Source organism: Quercus lobata, chromosome 8, assembly GCF_001633185.2.
Source record: "Quercus lobata isolate SW786 chromosome 8, ValleyOak3.0 Primary Assembly, whole genome shotgun sequence".
NCBI classification, from domain to species: domain Eukaryota; kingdom Viridiplantae; phylum Streptophyta; class Magnoliopsida; order Fagales; family Fagaceae; genus Quercus; species Quercus lobata.
The window spans coordinates 45,317,541-45,328,214 of record NC_044911.1 but is presented as its reverse complement, the minus strand read 5'-3'; the positions used below and the strand labels follow the sequence as shown (position 1 = coordinate 45,328,214).

Below are 10,674 nucleotides of genomic sequence, written 5' to 3'. Positions count from 1 at the left end.
TTTTTCCATTCCGAAAGATACTAATCCAAAGTTACTACCATTATTAACTGCTTTTTCAGGCATAACAAATATCACAATGAGAACAAGATTGATTCTACTCATTTCTTCAAACATGCACCTTCTAACATATCCATATTAAAACCCTTATTTATATGAATTACAAAGAGACTTACTTGCCATCTGTGTGATTGGCCAACTTTAGGAAGATAGAGATTCAGTTTCACAACTCAAGCAAGCTTAACAAACCACAACCACAGTCCCCAATTGCTAGCCAAATGGTAAAATCAAAAGATAATAATATATACATGTTAAATATCAATACTTGGCATAAATTTTCTATTACGAATTGAATTGACAAATTCAAAGGAGAAAAAATATATATATCAACGAGGTATGTGACTTAAAAGGAATTAAGGAACCCATATTTTGCCCAAAAAAATCTGACCCATGGAAACGAAAAGAGAGATGGGGATCTAAGAAATACCAACCAAAGCATTAATTGACGGATGGAATCTGAAATTTCCTCTCTTAGGCATGTTTTTAAATTTTCTCCTTGAACAATTCCTTTGCCATGAAAGTCATTGCTTAATCTTGAGTTTCAGAGGCTGAAACCACCTCTCAGAAGAAGACTATTTGTAATTACAGAACAGAACATGAGAGAGATTGACAATGGAAAAAGAAAATTTGGTGAGGGGGTGAGGGAAGAAGCAACTGAGATGTGATTACAACAGTAATTCTCACTTGGACCACTATCTTTTCATGGACATACCCAGACTTGTTCTCATACCAGCAAGAACATTGACAATTCTTGTATCTACGTTAGCTTGATATTTTGGTACTGGTCAGCCCAAACAAACTTCGAACAAAACCAGATATAAATTTGCATTCAATATACTGTGGTAGACAACTATTTCTGAGTAATGTTACCAAAGAGAATTGAACATAGAATTATACATTAATCATAAGATAAGAAAATCTTTGATGGTCAAGCTGAAGATCATTTAAGAATTAAGAATGCAGTAATTAAGAATAATATGTTTTACAAAAGGGGTTTAAAAATTCCTTTGGTCCTTTATAAAGGAACTCTGGAAATTTATGCCGAATTCTATATAAAAAGGCCTTAAAAATTCTGGTTGCGTCTAAAACCAGACTTATCCAGAAAGCTGAAAAAGACTTAGAAATCCCATTTATCTTACAACAGATCCTTCCCAGTTCCCACTATCAGTGATATATATACAGGAGCAATTCATAAGAAAACATGAAGTTGTACGTGAAAAGTTGGCAGTAGAATTTTTGGAGTCTTTTTTTCCCCCCTCTCCTTTGAAGGATATCCATGATTTTTGGAGTTATTTTTTTCCCCCTCTCCTTTGAAGAATATCCATGAAGTTCTCATGATGGGCAGATTGTGATGATAGTAACCTTGAATGGTTATGATCACCCTCATAAGTGACAATAAGCATTAAAGGATCTTCCTAGTGTCTCTCAGCATGCTTTCTTGCTGGGCAACTCTTCATGCTGCTGCACTATAGTATCCCCAGGAATCCAAAGTAGACTAATGGAACTGATATTAGTGCTTTTCCTACCTAAGCCTGTTTTGTGAAGTAGTTGTAATCATTAGCTCCAATGGCATCCAAAATCTGTCGGCAACAACCATGCCCATACACCCCATCTACTCTGCTAATTTGAGCTCAGGAACCCCATTCTCCGCTTCATCATAGAACATCCTAGCTCGCTTTTATGTGGCCCTTCATGAAACCAAGCCATTTATCCAGTCACTTTTCCATGAACTGTGTCATCATCTGACAAGCCAGCTTGTGCAAGTTCATCTTGTGGGAGACAAATTCTTCCTCTACAAGCACTACAAGATCACACACAAGGTATATTAGTGTTTTTGTATCATGAATCCAAAAATAAAATACTTTAAAAAACACTCAAGTATCAATTCTCATTGAGCTAATTTCAAGAATTGGAATTGTCATCATCAATAGTGACAAACCTAAATCAAAGTATCTGTTGAAAGGCATGTAAGGTATTAGTGTTTTTGTATCACAAATCCAAAAATAAAATACTTTAAAAAACACTCAAAGTCTCAATTCTCATGGAGCCAATTTCCAGAATTGGAATTGTCATCATCAACCCTAAATCAAAGTATCTGTTGAAAGGCATGTAGAGTCATTTGAAATGATGCAATAGAACAGGAAGCCGAGAGAGAGAGAGAGAGAGAGAGAGAGAGATAATAGCTTAATCAAATGAAAGTTTGACTTGATATGTTTGTGAACACTAAAGATAATAGCTTATGCAATTAACATGTACAGCATAACTTGGAACAAACGGGTAGAATATGCGTTATTATAAGAGCCATACTTTTCTCCAATGTATCTGAGTATGATTTCTAAAGAGATTCACTGCTGTACCTTTGTGGAAGATAGATTCCAATCAACCCTCTGTCAAATATAACGGAAAGAGTTTTGGCACTTCAATGGGGATGACATTCATTTCCCAGATGACATTCATTACCCAAACAAGTAGTTCAATAAGTGCTGCAGCAATTCTGAAAGAAGCATAGATAAAGGGTGATCCTGTAGTATGCCATTTATTCCTTGCAGCAGAGGAGTGGTAAAGAAAAAGTGAGTGTATTATATTTAAGTCTATCTATTAAATTATAGAACCCTCTATATGCTCAGCATTATGGACTACGGAGAGAGAAAAGTAAGAGCTATAAAAAAACTGGAGACTAACAGTCAACTTATAAAACAAACAAAAAATGGAATTAAGTCATTAACATAGAGCCAACCATCTAGACTAACAGTCATTGACAGAAGTTTTGATAAGGACATAGGAAACATTTAAAAATATATGTATGTATAGGCATTTTGTAGAAACTGTGCTAGGTCAAACAGATTTCACAGATTTCATTGGAGTTAACTGTTTTTTCCCTTTAAGTTTGGCATGGAGTGTCATTCCCCCAAACCTCAAGGAGAGTGCGATGAAAGTAATGCAATTAATTTCTTATTAAATATTGCAAAACGCAACCTCAGGTTGATACACTGCTACCCTCATCCACTCCCACTCCAACGGGGAACAAATATTCAACACCTAGAGGCTTAGTATTCATAGGAGTACATTTCATTCGATCAAACCCCATATGTATCGAATACAACAAATTGATTTTCAAAGTGGAAATCACAGAAGATGTCAGTACAAACCTTATGCTTCTGAATAAATATGGCCATCATGTAGAAGATGGAATTAATCTCAACAATAATAGTTATTGAGTTTAAGAGATCAAGCAACCAGACTGGAGATATAAATAGCAATCTAAAGTAATACTAATTTACCTGCAAGTAGTAAGCATGCTCCCAAACATCTATACTGAGCAACAGAACTGAATTTCGTCCCTTATTTACCAGTGGGTCCTGCATAATAAATTTCAAAAAGCAAGTAAAATATAGTTTTATGCGCATGTTAGGACAATAAAAACGTTTTGGCAGAAACAAGGTTAACACTATCTTTAACATCAATCTTTACTAATCATAGGAGTTCTTCATATTTGCAAAGCTCCTAAAAATGAGAGTTAATATAGCAACATATATCTGGGCTAAGAAGAATGGACACAAGCACAACACCACATGGGACACAAGGACACGGCAATTCTTAAAAAATTATGAAACAACATGGTGGGGATACAACAATTAATTAATTAATTAATATATTTAGGTCTATTTTATTTGTTTATATTTATATTTTATGTTTATTTTGATTTTTCAAAATAAATAAAAGCAATCAGAATCTGACAAAGAACTGATCCTTATTGAGTGTTCGTGACCAATGAAGCAAATGCAAGATTGGACTACGCTTTTTAATCATTTCAATGGTGTTCAGAACCAAAATATATCAACCTGGTCTCAATAGAAGATCTATCTCAACAATTACATCAATGACATCACAAATGACAAAATTGCAAAAATCTCAAATCACCATTTATAAAGCTAAATTGAATAAAATATTGAATTAGGTTTAGCTTTCTTTCTTTTTTTTGGTAAACAAAAGTTTTTGAGGCAGATGCAAGACACATATGCATCACTATTAGAGAATATTTATAACAAACAAAATATTATGATTTGTATCGCATATTTATTTATTCTAAAGCTCTACATCATTTAGAATGGGGACCAATAATTTATCCACAACAAAAATTACTTTCAAAGAGTTTGTCCAAGTGGATGTTAAAAGTAAAATCAAGAGTATATAATCTACATTTTGAATGTGAGTGTGTCATCGAACACACAAACAAATAGCAAAAACACAAAAAATAACCCATTCAGACATTTTCAAGAACACTTCATTTGCACTTATTAATGTACCTGAAATATTAATTCACTCTAACCATTAGTCCCCTCCTTCATCTCTCTTTCTATGGAACATTATTGTAATGGTCGTAGCGCTTGGACATGTCTTCTTGCGAGGTGCGTGCATCACTGACTCGGCTCTAGACTTCTTTGTGACTTTGAGCTTTGCATCTTAGATCTCTTCAGAGGCACCTCTCTGCCCCTCTTTGGCGCTGATTCTTCACCTTTTTTTTTTTTTTTTTTGATAAGTAATAAAAATGTGTTATAAAAAGAAGAGAAGTGTCACCTGAGTATACAGGGAGTATACATCAGGGACAAAGTACAAATCAAGAGCATAAAGTACAAAAGTCCAAAAACGCATGAACTGAAAATAAATCTTAAACTGAAGTGAAAGAATGACAGCCTAACACAGCAACCCAATCCAAGGCACTGATTCTTCCCTTATGTCATTTTCATTCAATTCTCGTCACATAGTGTAAGCAGTTGGGACTTGTGAATTGGTAAATGTAAATTGCATCAACTTGATCCCTGGATTTAATTGAGAGGCAAAAGACCAAACAGCCCCCCTGCTCTCCAGCCAAAAATTCTCTTTTTTTATATATAGTAAGAAGATATATTTCTACCAAATAAAGATAAGCAATTGCTGTATTTCTAATTTCATTCATAAAATAAATAAATAAATAAAATCAATCAGTTATGAGCCAGCAATAACCATTGGTTAAAAGGGCAGCAAGCCAGTTCGCTGGTGTGTGAGATTTCTAAAGAAAAAGCTGGAATGCAGTAGATCATAAGGTCGAGGATAGGAATTAAAAGACTTGCACCAGTCATGATAGATTCCAATCAACCGTCTGTCAGGTATAATGGATAGAGTATTTGGTACATCAATGGGGATGAAAAAATTTAGTACTCCAGACTTAATAGTGAAAAGCAGTCGCATAAAGTACAATTTGCATCCCAGTGAACCTCGCAATGTGCACAACGAATCAAATCATATGCTTTGTCCAGAAAGGTCAGCCTTCGTGTTCCAATGACAGACAGAGTAGCAAGCACTCCCCCCTTCAAGATCAAACTGTATCTCAGCTTCATGCTTATCCTTGGAGCAAATGACATGGTAAGGACATTTTTGTCCAGTAAATAGACACCAAAGCTAGCAATACCACAACCAACATCTAATATAAGCCAGATGTGCCTCCCTCATTCAATTGTTGGTAAAGTCTGGAGAAAGAAAAGAAAAATAAAGACCATTCAATAGTCTGCAACAAAAATACTGTTAATGCCAAACACAGCAGACTCAATTTTCATATGTTCTTTGATGAGTGAGACCAAAATAAAAGATCAAAACTCCTAAAGGGAAACAAATTTCCTTGTTTTTCACTGGATTATTTCAAAATCTTATCACTACCACCTTTCTCGTCTGTTTCTATTTAGAAAAATTCAACATGGAGAAGATATAGACACACCCCCATTTAGCTGGCAGGGTTCATAAGCTGGTAAAGCTTTAAAATGGTATTCCATTTTTAGAAATTCAAGATAACTAATAACTGCTTCCTTGAATTGAGTGCCAACACTATGAAAAACAAGATAACCACCGGACGTACATACCCAGTTTTGGTCCTCGTGCTCAACAAGCTTTGGATGAGATATTATCACACCAAATCTTGGAGAGAAGGGGGAAAATGACATCTTGATTAATAAAATATAGAAGTCCAAAACAAAAATTTTTGAGTTAAAAAAAGAAAAAGGAACCATACCCTAGAGTTAAAACCCACACACATTAGTCCAGCAAAGCCACCCTTCACAGGTAGCAACAAGCGTAGATATAAAGTATAGAAAATAACCTGCCAAAAAGAGAAATCAGATCCCAATACTATGTGTACAATATTTAGGCCAAAAAAATACACAGCAGACCATTTTTCATGGGCTCTTATTTAAAAGTACTCTGGCATTATAACAAGGTTTGCATTTCTATAAACTGGTTTAAGTGTGTCTAAGAATCAGTAGAAAAAAATATTTTCAAATGGAAGCTATGGCTGGTCATGAGGGTTATTTTCATGGGATATGTTTTCAACATATTACATATTGTTGCCAATGACCTATAGGTCAAATGGTACTTCCTTCTATTTGAGTGAGGTCATCATTCAAGACCCTTTGAGTATGTGTAATTAAAAAGTTCTACCTAGTGCACAAAGCTCTCACTTTTTGAGGGGTCTGAGAGAGGTGATTGGTAAGTAGCCTTAGCCCTAATTTTTTTGGAGAGGCTGATTCCCGGACTCAAATATGTGACAAATCGCTTTTGATGGAAGGCATTTTCCATCACACCAAGGCCTGATCTCTTGTGAGTCTAATTTATCAATAAAAGTAAAAACATAATACCATATGAACAAAAGTACATATGTGTATGTGTAATGTTTTCTTCTTTTATTTGTCTTACTTTTCTTTCATTTGTCTCACACACACAGATATATATATATATATATATATATATCAATCCTCAAGTCTATTTCATGGTTATGTCAACAGAACTAAGAGAATCATCCAATTCCGTTGTCCAACAGCATCTACAAGAGGAAGATTAAACATTCTCAATGCATTAAGTACATTAATTTCATATTTTAGTGGGAAATTTAAGCACGCAAGGTAATTGTATCAAATCAATGTTACATCTAAAATGATTGACTATCAGTTCGAAACTGAGACTTAACATCTGATTAACCTAGGCAAGGCTATGTTTTGAAACATTTCTACAATTCCACAACATCTCTAGAATGATAAAATTCAACCCAAATTAGGGTGCAGAAACATGTTTTTGATTCTGATTGAAAGTGACACAAGAAAAATTATAATGATATATACCATGACATCATCCTTTCTCAAGTTGGAAGAGCCGAGCTTGAGATGGAGCACCTGCAAATGAACACACATTCCTGTAAAAGAGTATTTCTAAATAGTGAAATGATATACAACAAAAATCACTATAACAATAATAATGAAAAATATACTGCAACAACAACAATAGTAACAGTAATAAAATAAAAAATAATATTATTATCATTATTATTATTATTATTATTATTATTATTATTATTATTATTATTATTATTATTTGCCAAAAAATGAGACCAAAAGAAACAACAACAAAATTGTCAATCATAAGCGTGTAATTTTTGTTTAAAAAGAAATAAGCATAGAACCTAAAATGTCACCAAATAAAAAGTAATGGTTAATGAAAAAAAAAAAAAAAAATCTATAAAACTGCCTCCTAAAAATACCTGGAGTTCCATCTGCTAAATACATTCATTTGTAAGAATAAACGACAAAACTCTGACAAATTAATCCAGAAGAAACTAAAGAAAGAGAGAAATTATAAAAATCGTGCACTATGCTTGCAGATATGTGCTACTACAATAATTTTAAAAACCTGATCTTAAAATTACTCATTAACTAGTAAATACTCAAAAGGATCTTTACAAATTATCATAAAGAGTTGAAGAAATGTGATACCTGGGAAGCATGGGTACAACACGGCAACACAACAATTTTTGAAAAATTAGTCCTTACCTGGAAAGCACAAGGTTGAGACACAGGTACGGCATTCCAAATGAAGCGTATGTGCTTCCTAGTGTGAAGCCAAACTTTAAGTTCTTGCTATTAGTCCATTGGCTTTCACCTTTTTAGTTTAATAAGAATTCATATTTATTGAAGGGTACAAGGGGTTGGAACCCAAGTAGACAGTAAATTTGCAAGAGAAACCTCAAACGAGAAAGAGTAGTAATCTTTATGGCATGGTTAGACCTAATTAAATCATATAACAAGACAAGAAATAATAGAGATAACGCGATGATGAAATTAAAGTGTAGGTGACTAACTAAAATCCGTTTAAAAAAAAAAAATTAATTCAAAGCAAGCAAGCAAAGAAATGAATTTGTTCAAGTTATCATCAAGAGAAAGAGCTTATTTTGTTATCAAAATGGGGTCAGCCTATGAACTTATTTTGGTCCAAGTTAGAAAAAAGAGAGTATGGGACATAGCCCATGATCTATAGAAGTCGTTCTAGTGTTTAAAAATCTCGTGTCTATGTTTATTGTTTCATTCAGTCAACTCAACCTAACATCTAAAGCATCAAAATCCCATGCAACAAACAGTCTAAAGCAGAGTTTGAGGGTTAGAGATATAAACCTAGCGGTTTTCACCTAGTGGTGGTGGTGGTGGTCCTCCTTGGTGTCTGTGCTGGCTTTGGAGTGAAGCAGCGGAGCTTCATCTGGGTGAGATATGGGTTTTTCTTTGTGGGTTTGTGTAGGTACGATGTTTGAAGTTTGGCTTTGTGTTTTGGGTTCTGATTTTGGGGCTTTCGGTGGTTGAGGTTTGGTGTCTCTGTTCTGTGTGTGGGTTTTGGAGATTTGGGGTTTTGGATGGAACTGTTATAGATTGTGGGTTGTGTGCGTGTATTTTTTTTTTTTTTTTCTCTCTCTCTCTGTTTCTACTTCTCCTCTCAAGAATCTCCCTTTGGATTTTCAATGAACAACAAAGAGCTCCTGAGAATCCCTCAAAATTGCTAGCCGTTAGCTTTTGTGAACCCAGCGGCTTATGGCACAATTGCTAGCCGTTTGATCTGTATTTTAACCCCCTTGAACCCAACGGCTCAATGGAAAAACACACAGCACTTAAACCTGCTGCATCTGCGTTTTAACGCTTTTTTTTTTCAGCTGCAACTGTTGTTCCGGTGTTTTGTGAACGGTATATTTATGAACGGTTTACGGCCTACAAACTTCATTTTTTATCAATTTTTTTATTAAAAAAGGGTCTCACCATACTATTTACATATTAAAAAATTATTTTACTACAGTGTTTTTAGTTTCAGCAAAATAAGTTCTATCCAAACAGTTTTTGACCCTTCGTGGACATACTCGTCTCATTCCTTAAGTGGGTTGGCCGAGTTCACTAATGTCGTTCTCAATGCTAAGCGTGCCTTGATCTTTTCAACTTGTATAGAGAAGTAAGTTCTTTACCTTATTAAAGGTTATTGAAAATATGCCAAGAATTAGCTTTAAAAAAGTTGGTCTCTCAGGTGGTTTCACGAGGAGGCTTTCATATTGGGAATGACATCAATTGGAAAGGACAAGTTTTCTCAAAAATGCATTATCACACATTGACCAATAGAATGACTGTATGGTTTTTCAACTTTCATTCTTGAGATGCTTTATGTTGCATGATATGCAATTGAAGGTTAGACCTTAATTACAAAATTAATATTATGTCACAGTGCATAGTAAATGCCTTTGTGATTGCAAGCTTATCTAATTGGGAAAATTTGAAGTATCTGGGAGATGGTGTTTGCTAATGGTGATTTTTTACTATTTGTTTTCAAAATATTCTTGACACAAATTTATTTTCAATATTTTCTGTTGAGCTTTATGACTTAACTTGAGGGGGCTAGATAGGCTGAAAGTAATTCTGGCATTTTTTTTTTTTTTTAATTGCGATTTTCTCTTGGGATTGGTTTCATATGATGTTATTCTTTCATACTTCAAATTTCATTAACCTGTTGTAACTTACAAGGATTTTGGAAAACTTTTGGGGGACTCAAGTTGTATTTCTGATAATTAGGGTGTAGGGAATACACTCAAAAGGCATTACAAAACTTATCTTCTAGAATATGAACTGGCTCATGATGATGTAAATGGAAAATGCTGCTTGTTGTGTCACAGGTCTCTCTCTCTCTCTCTCTCTCTCTCTCTCTCTCCATATTGCTGTTTACTATATGCATGCACACAAAACTAAATGCCTTACTAAATAATTTGAGTCTATATGATATAACAGTAGTGCAGCTGGTGATTGGGTGAATTGCGGAATATGTGGCGAGTGGGCTCACTTTGGTAGTGATAGGCGGTAGGGGCTTGGTGCTTTTAAGGTATGGTTGCCTTATTTGAGTTCTTATACAAAATGTAGGTGAATGTTGTGGCAATTTACATGAACACTTAGTAAGATTTCTTTTAATTCAGTGGTGTCATGAATTGCAAATTTACCTTAGCTTTTGGTTTCCTTCCATTTGGCTTTCCCTATTTGATCCATCTGCATGAAGATGCAGACAACATGAGTAGATTCGAAAATGTATATTTGATGTCTTAACGTCTTTATGATGATTGGCAGGACTATGCTAAAACGGATGGGCTGGAGTACATTTGTTTGCACTGCAGCATTGCAAATTTCAAGAAAAAAATCTCAAAAAATAACTAATGGATATTAATAGATGTCAGGAAGACATCTTAGGAAACTGCTAGTGAATATTGATGAGTTGTAGCCCACAACCTGCATGCCCTCCCCGTGC

The 10,674-nt window shown here is 34.5% G+C and overlaps 2 long non-coding RNA genes across 3 annotated transcripts; both read right to left on the bottom strand.

Annotated features, from left to right (window-relative positions):
• Positions 1-996: 996 nt before the first annotated feature.
• On the bottom strand, positions 997-3,420 carry LOC115957372. The gene is made up of 3 exons (XR_004084352.1): positions 3,339-3,420; positions 2,415-2,599; positions 997-1,858 (listed from the first exon to the last, which is right to left on the bottom strand). It is a non-coding gene; the product is annotated as an uncharacterized LOC115957372 (long non-coding RNA).
• A 949-nt stretch (positions 3,421-4,369) lies between these two features.
• On the bottom strand, positions 4,370-9,043 carry LOC115957371. Of its 2 annotated transcripts, none has more exons than XR_004084350.1 (5): positions 8,526-9,043; positions 7,203-7,253; positions 6,101-6,187; positions 5,062-5,564; positions 4,370-4,573 (listed from the first exon to the last, which is right to left on the bottom strand). It is a non-coding gene; the product is annotated as an uncharacterized LOC115957371 (long non-coding RNA). The 2 variants fall into 2 exon arrangements; XR_004084351.1 differs by having other exon boundaries at positions 5,294-5,564.
• Positions 9,044-10,674: the final 1,631 nt, after the last annotated feature.